This window comes from Cydia splendana, chromosome 20 (assembly GCF_910591565.1).
Source record: "Cydia splendana chromosome 20, ilCydSple1.2, whole genome shotgun sequence".
NCBI lineage: Eukaryota > Metazoa > Arthropoda > Insecta > Lepidoptera > Tortricidae > Cydia > Cydia splendana.
Window position 1 is genome coordinate 13,347,636 of NC_085979.1, and position 7,907 is coordinate 13,355,542.

The window sequence follows — 7,907 nt, forward strand, 5'->3', positions numbered from 1 at the left end:
TGGTCAGTCAGGTGTGCTCCGCGACCCGCCTGTACGCCATGACAGTTGACAACAGAATGTCGACTTGCAGGTAGTTCGCATTGCACTTTTATTGTATAAACGTCACATCTCTTCCTTTTTATAATGATTTATTTATTTTATTTTATGCGTTAGCCATGCAACAATAGTTCAGTCATCTCACATCTGTTTATCTTATAACTGCTAGGTTAATTTAGATTCTAATTCCGACATACTACCACCGGTTCGGAAAACAGCGTTAACCTCAGACCCGAGAAGAACCGGCGGAAGAAACTCGGCGAGGTGTGGATATATTCATTTCTCAACAGTTCAACAATAAACATTTTTTAACAATATAACCTTGGAATATTTACACTATTCCTAGTATCTCTCTCAGTTACTTAGCGGTCAGCTGGAAGAGATCCTTTAAAGGGATGAGTTCGCCTTTGTACACATTTATTCTATTCTCTTATTGTTATGTACTTGTTTAGCGTAATAAAGTGTTTTAATACAATTATGGTTTTACTTTTACAATGTCAGTCTCTCTCCTTCTCCTTTTTTCAGTTTTGAATTTCGAGTCTGCTTTCTTTTATTCAAATTGACAATAACTCGAGGTTTAAATATCTTACCAGTTTAACCTTAATTGATACATATTTTCTTTGGAAGCTTACACTTTTCTAGGTATTTTCATTAGCGTTCAAGGTATATACACGTTTCACACAATTAATACCTATTTCGTGAATTTCCAATAAAATTGTAACATACAGGTCGCTTTCCAATAACATCTCGTACATGTACATTATTTATTGGCAACAACTGATTTCCTCAGTTTTACTTGGCTGTTTGATAGGTAATATAGTATAATATATAGATATAATGCAATTTATAATATACGTAAATGGTCCAATGTTATGTAAGGTAAAAAGTCATACCAGATATCACAACCTATTTAGTTTTACTTGTGTACTGGTATGTTATTTACGCAAACCATGATCTATACAAATAGATTTCTATTACTCGGGTAAAATGATGTAGGTACCTACATATTTGACCGTTATTATTATAAATTGCATTGGATACATTATTTTATCACCGTTTTTTAATTATAATACTTGCTGAATACAGTATTGACCTCAATTATATTCAAGTATGGTATATCGACTGTACTGTTAATCTAGCAACTTAATGTTACTTATACAATGAATGATATTATTTATGTTATGAAAACAACTTTAATCCCTGCTTACAATTGGAAGTTGATTTTAGCCTTGACTATAGTCTACAATAGCCCTTGACTACAATATACACAGCCTTAATTTTACAGTTACAGTCACATTAATAAAAATTTTTAAAGACATTTTGCTTCCCTTAGGTTCAATTACTTACAGATTTATTATAGAGCAAAACTAGCACCTGTGTATGTTCATTTTGATGGTGGCATATATTGTTTAACTCTAATTATGTATATTTTACAAGGAACCAATGGAATTTCATTACCATGAACACGGTTTCACCGACTACATTGTTCGAAGATTTACTTTATTATTATTCCGTTGCTTTAATAAAACCCTACGTCATTTTGGGTTTTAGTTCATACTTGGTACTTAGTACCTGTACGATAATTAAACAACGACTTAAGTAAATAACTCTTTGATAATATATATGTATTCTTGCAAATATAGAGGCTCGATCTGCAACCTCAATTTACAAGGTTTGTTTGATTTTGTTAGTTTCAACCTCAACTAGGCAAACTGCAATTTGGTGCAATCAAGATCACGTCTGGTCCTTACGTTTTTATACGTACACAGTATAAATTTCCCACTAACGTGCCTTTTTATTACACTTAATTAAAACTCATCTCTATCTGGGTAACTGTCCGATATTGACGCCATCGCTTGGCCGTCCATTTTACGGATTTGGTTACTATGTTCGTATGTGTATGTTTTCACTATTAGGAACAAGTCATATATAAAGTAGCGCAGTGGGAGTGCAAGGTTTCACGCATCGTCACTGATTGGTACTTTGTATTTTTTTCAGCATTTACTTTAGATACCTACACAATGTGTGGCATTGTGACGGACCCAGCGTCTATTTATTTACCTTAAATTGACCTTTGACCTGATTGTAAATTTATAGAATTACTATTGTGTTCTTTTGGCACTAAAATTAGTTGATTGGCTTTAGGTAATTTATTTATTTTTGGACTTTAATTTAGTCGGCCCGTCGACTTTTATCGGTACTCATTTAGTCCTAGTGCAGCTTTGCATTTTGAATTGGCCTTTGTAGGCACATTTATCACATGCCGGCACATTTTATCTTTTAGGGGGAAGGCGGCGCCATTATCGCAATCCTGTCTACCTGTTTGTTGTTTGCCCAAAAACTCTTTCAGTTGCCTCCTAACATTTTATCAAATTTGTTCCCATAATCACTTGTTTATTGTAACTGAAACCCCTAGATTCAATATTTTCCTTTAGATCGGCGGAGGCTCAATTTTCCGCATTGAAATCACATTTAGAATCATTAGGAATAGATTAGATTAGAAATTTCCAAAGTACAATTCTTGTTGCATCAGTCGAAACACGAATCGTTCATACAAACTCTGTTTTTGCGAAAAGTATTCTTATAATTTGTCGACAGCAACTTTAAAAATGTCCATTACGCTAGCTTCTGAAACGTGCGTACTTGGAAGAGTGCTCGCAGATAGCAGCACACGACACCCAGGCACATTCTAAAGCGGACAATTAAGACATTATTGTAATACTATCCGTAAGTAAGCACGGAACATGTGCGTGAGGTAAGTACCTTCTAACTACCGAATTTCTGTACTTAAGGAGTTATCGAAGTAACCTAACGTGTAACAAACAGAACAGGTAGACACATATACATAGGATTGGACCCCAAGACATACATTAAAGTTCAACGAGTCTTTGTGACAATAACCTGAGTTTCACACCTTAACGTTAATTATAGTCACATATTACTAACAATTTAAATTTTATGGAATTTTTCCTGAGCTATATTTATTTTTAATTCTGAAGAACTTATCATTTGCACTACATGGGCCGATATCCCATGCAGCACTCGCGGAGTTTTCACTCCAATGGTATTTCCTTATTCGGACTTAGGTTCCACTCACGGAGTCTTCACTCCAATTGTAGGTATTTATTTATACGGAACTCGTATCTTGCATAAACTATACATTAATACCATTGTCTTTTCAGCCTATGAAACTCGACTTTTCTAGTTTTCATATTTATAGGCAAGGTTGTGTCAATGTCTAGTTAGTTATTTTAAATACACCATAGTCGGCATCAGCAACCCCGCCCCACCACCATAACCGCGGTACTTGCATTTGAAAACTCGTTTAAATAATTAAATAAAGAACTTATTTAAGGAGGACAAGGTAAGCATTTCATGAGTTTCCAAATGTAATCGATCACCGCGCAATCATTGCTGGCGCGGCAGAATTATTAAGCATAGCCATACCTTCCCAAGGCCCACGGTCCTACCAGCTGTAGTAGGTACTTTCTAAGTTCGGTGGAAGAATTTTTTACATTTATTCGGAAAATGGTTTTTTTTTTATTATAATTATTTTCAACAAAATCTGTTTACTGCACACATGTACGCCTCTAGATTCTTCAGACTCTCAAGACCCTTTAGACTTCTTTAGACTATTTAAACTCTTACAATCTTTAGACTCTAACTTAGATTCTGTAGTCTCCTTAAGACTTTTTAGACTATTTAGACTATTAAGACTATTTAGACACTTTACTTTTTAGACTATTTAGACTCTTTACTCTTTAATCTCTTGAAACTCTTTAGACTCTTTAGACTTTTTAGACTATTTAGACTCTTTAAACGCTTTAGACTCTTTAGACTATTTAGACTCTTTAGACTCTTTAGACTCTTTAGACTCTTTAGACTCTTTAGACTCTTTAGACTCTTTAGACTCTTTAGACTCTTTAGACTCTTTAGACTCTTTAGACTCTTTAGACTCTTTAGACTATTTAGACTCTTTAGACTCTAGACTATTTAGACTATTTAGTCTCTTTAGGCTCTTTAGACTATTTACTCCTTAGACTCTTTAGACTCTTTAGATTCTTTAGACTATTTAGACTCTTTAAACGCTTTAGACTATTTAGACTCTTTAGACTCTTTAGACTCTTTAGATTCTTTAGACTCTTTAGACTCTTTAGACTCTACTCTTTTAACTCTTTAGACTTTTCAGACTCTTTTCACTCTTTAACTCTTTAAACTCTTAAGACTCTTTAGGTTTAAACTCTTAAGACTTTAGGTTCTTTGATCTAACTTATTTTTATTTTTTATTTCCTTATACATATATTATGTGATGTGAAAAGCAGTATGGGTCACATGGTAGCAAAATTATTTTCACTTTGGGCGTTAACACTTGAATCCCTCACTACGCTCAGTATTCCATTTTAATACCTCGCTTCGTTCAGGATTCAATGTTCGCCGTCGCCGTAACCATGACATTTTGCTCCTTAGCGACACAACCTAATGTTTAATTGAAGCAGAGTTGCATCTGTTTTGCTTCGTTCCATTTTAAACAAAACAAAATCAACCCTGAATCCTACACTATAGATTCAAATTTCAATAGCAAATTTCAGACTTTTTCCTTGTATGGCTGGGCCCCAGGAGGGTGAGTGCAATATTAACACAACAACATTTACAACCATAAAAGTATTCCATTTTTGGAGAATACTCGTATTAAGCTTAAGCTTTACGACAAATTTCACCGACAGTATCAGTTTGTTTACTTATTTTTCCTTTTGCATTATAGAAACAAGACCCAGATAATATTATGCTGATTTGGTTAAATAATTTAAATGCATATCTAACTAGCACACGTAAGCTAAGTAGCACCATGTTGTATAGCAGATGATCTGTTGATTTTTATTGAGTCTGACGCTAAATAAAGCGTACACTTATTATTTATTTAGGTAGATAACTTCTGGTTAAAAGTGTTAACCCTATTATGTGAACTATTATTAAGCATTTGTCGTTAATTTGATACATTTGTGAGCTAATAATAAACTACAACGCACCCAGATATTGTTTCAACAACCGTTAACGCAGACAGCACCACGTTGGTATACTTAGTTACCTGTGGTAAATTACCGGTGAACAGACATATTCAGCACTACACAGCAATATGCGCGACAGTTTATTTATTATACGTATAACTTAATTATAGTTTTACACGCTTCCTTAAATACACAGTCGCTATAAAAGTTTTATTTCTATTTTATAATAACTTATTTTACTGTATTTGGCTTAATTTCTGTTCACCGACCCGTTTTTTGGAAAGGTAAAAGCATTAAATAGTATTTAAACTGAATAAGACGTTGAAATGTGCCCTATAGTAATAATATTAGCGTAAAAATAGTTCTTTTCTCGATCAAAATATAGTTTAAATACCAGAAGTGTACCTTATAAAGATGTTTATGTGCGCAGAGCTATAAATTAAGTCCACAATGGGTCCATCATACCTGTGCTATTTGGGTCATTCGTCTCCCTCCCTTATATTGAAAAAATAATTTCAAACTGATAACTTTTTGTCGGTTATTTAGCAACTACATCGATTTTTTTTGTTTTTTCTTACGTTCTTTATCCTCGTCGCCATTGTGACGTCTAGGTTCTGTTGTATTACAAGGTGATAAATAAAACTCAGTTGGTCAGTCAGGTGTGCTCCGCGACCCGCCTGTACGCCATGACAGTTGACAACAGAATGTCGACTTGCAGGTAGTTCGCATTGCACTTTTATTGTATAAACGTCACACATATAATCACCCCCTCTCTACAAAACTGTAGGTATTTGATAAAATAAAACTCCTCTGTTTTTAGAGCCAAAATTTACAAAATATTATTCATCTCGTCTTGCGCCACACTTTGACATAAATGTAAGGGTGTGGCGTAGGACCCCGACGAAGCCGGAGAAAACGACTCAACGATCCTCTGTGAGGAAAAATATGGGGAACGGGAAAGAGGTCAATAACTGTATTGACGTCACTCTTCAATGTCATGTTAACTTGTTAAGTGCTGGAATGGAATATCTAGATAAATTAATAATTTGGTGCCTGAGTGAATAAAATAATGTCTGTAGGTATATAAACTGACAATAATACCAAGAAGTACTTATTTGAAGCAACGCAGTCGTTATGTTTTTGTAACGTTAAAGTCTCATTGAGTTGGAGCAGGCAGCTCGCCTTAATCCTATCTAGAAGTGCGGCTTGAATGACTCGTTTACCCTAACATGAAGAAGTTTTGATTCGCCTGGCAATACTAATCAACGCCATAGACATTTTTTATACTTTTAAATGGACGATGGAAAACACTATACGGACAAAATTATAAAACTTTAGGAAATTATTTTAATTAATAATAAATAAAGTCGTCTAAAAATATAAGGCGCGATATTCAAATTTTCTATGAGACGATTACCCTTCACGCCTACATTTTTTAAATTTGCCGCTTTTTTCTACTGACGGAAATAGCTTGACAGACTATAAATTGCTTTCTTCCCAGTTGTCCCTAGGACTAGGATCTGTCCCCGCCTGATGTATGGGGCTGTACACAGACATTGTCTATGGGTCTGTATGGCGGCAGGGCGGCAGTCACGTGGGGCGAGGACAAAGGGAATACCACAGACCAGACCACAGACAGACAGGTTTTCTGTGGGGAATACATAGTCAAATTACTCCCTGAATTGAAAAATCGTGTACTTAACAGCATGAGGCTGAAATGTAGACCGTAGGTAGTTCTAAAATGTTGATTTACTTAATTCACATCGGCTAATTAGTTTTGATGTTACGATAGCCCACACGACACAAACATACATAAAGTTAGACCAAGAAACGTCTGCAGCGATTTTGAGGTGCCTGCACTGCCTACTATAGATTGGCCACTCCTAACAAAATCACAAAGAAACAAGCCATGTTTATTGTTAGGAGTGGCCAATATCTATAGCAGTCACCCTACATGATTCTGGTCACTACCTTCCATAATAGGGTATTTGCCTACTAGTCAAATCAGTTACTTTTTAAGAACTGTCAAAACGATTTGCTAATATGGAATTTATATGAAACATTACATCGTGACGTCACGGTCAACTCACCTACTTATTACATTTCTATCCGATTTATTAAATAGAACTTGTGTTTTAAAATAACTCCTATCTGTGTTTTTCTAATAATTATCTGGTGCTTAATTTCATGCATGGTGTAAAATAATTTATTTCAAATACAGTATAATACCCTATTCTGGTGGCTCCGTGGTCTATGTATGGGTTAACGGTCACAGGTTAAACTCCTATTGTTAGGGTTCCGTACCTAAAGGGTAAAACGGGACCCTATTACTAAGACTCCGCTGTCCGTCCGTCTGTCACCAGGCTGTATCTCACGAACCGTGATAGCTAGACAGTTGAAACTTTCACAGATGATGTATTTCTGTTGCCGCTATAGCGGCAACAGAAATACATCTGTTATAGATAACAAATACTAAGATATAACAAATACTAAGATAATATACATTTGTTATAGATAACAAATACTAAGATAATATACATTTGTTATAGATAACAAATACTAAAAACAGAATAAAATAAAGATTTAAGTGGGGCTCCCATACAACAAACGTGATTTTTGACCGAAGTTAAGCAACGTCGGGCGGGGTCAGTACTTGGATGGGTGACCGTTTTTTTTGCCGTTTTTTGCATTATGGTACGGAACTCATCGTGCGCGAGTCCGACTCGCACATGCCCGGTTTTTTTTCAGTTGCGTTGCACTTTAGCGTTATTCATAAATGCGTTCCTGGCCTGAATTAGCTATGAATCGTTTGCCTTTATCTGTCATTTTGACTTATGTATTTGTAAGAAAGGGATAAAACATAAT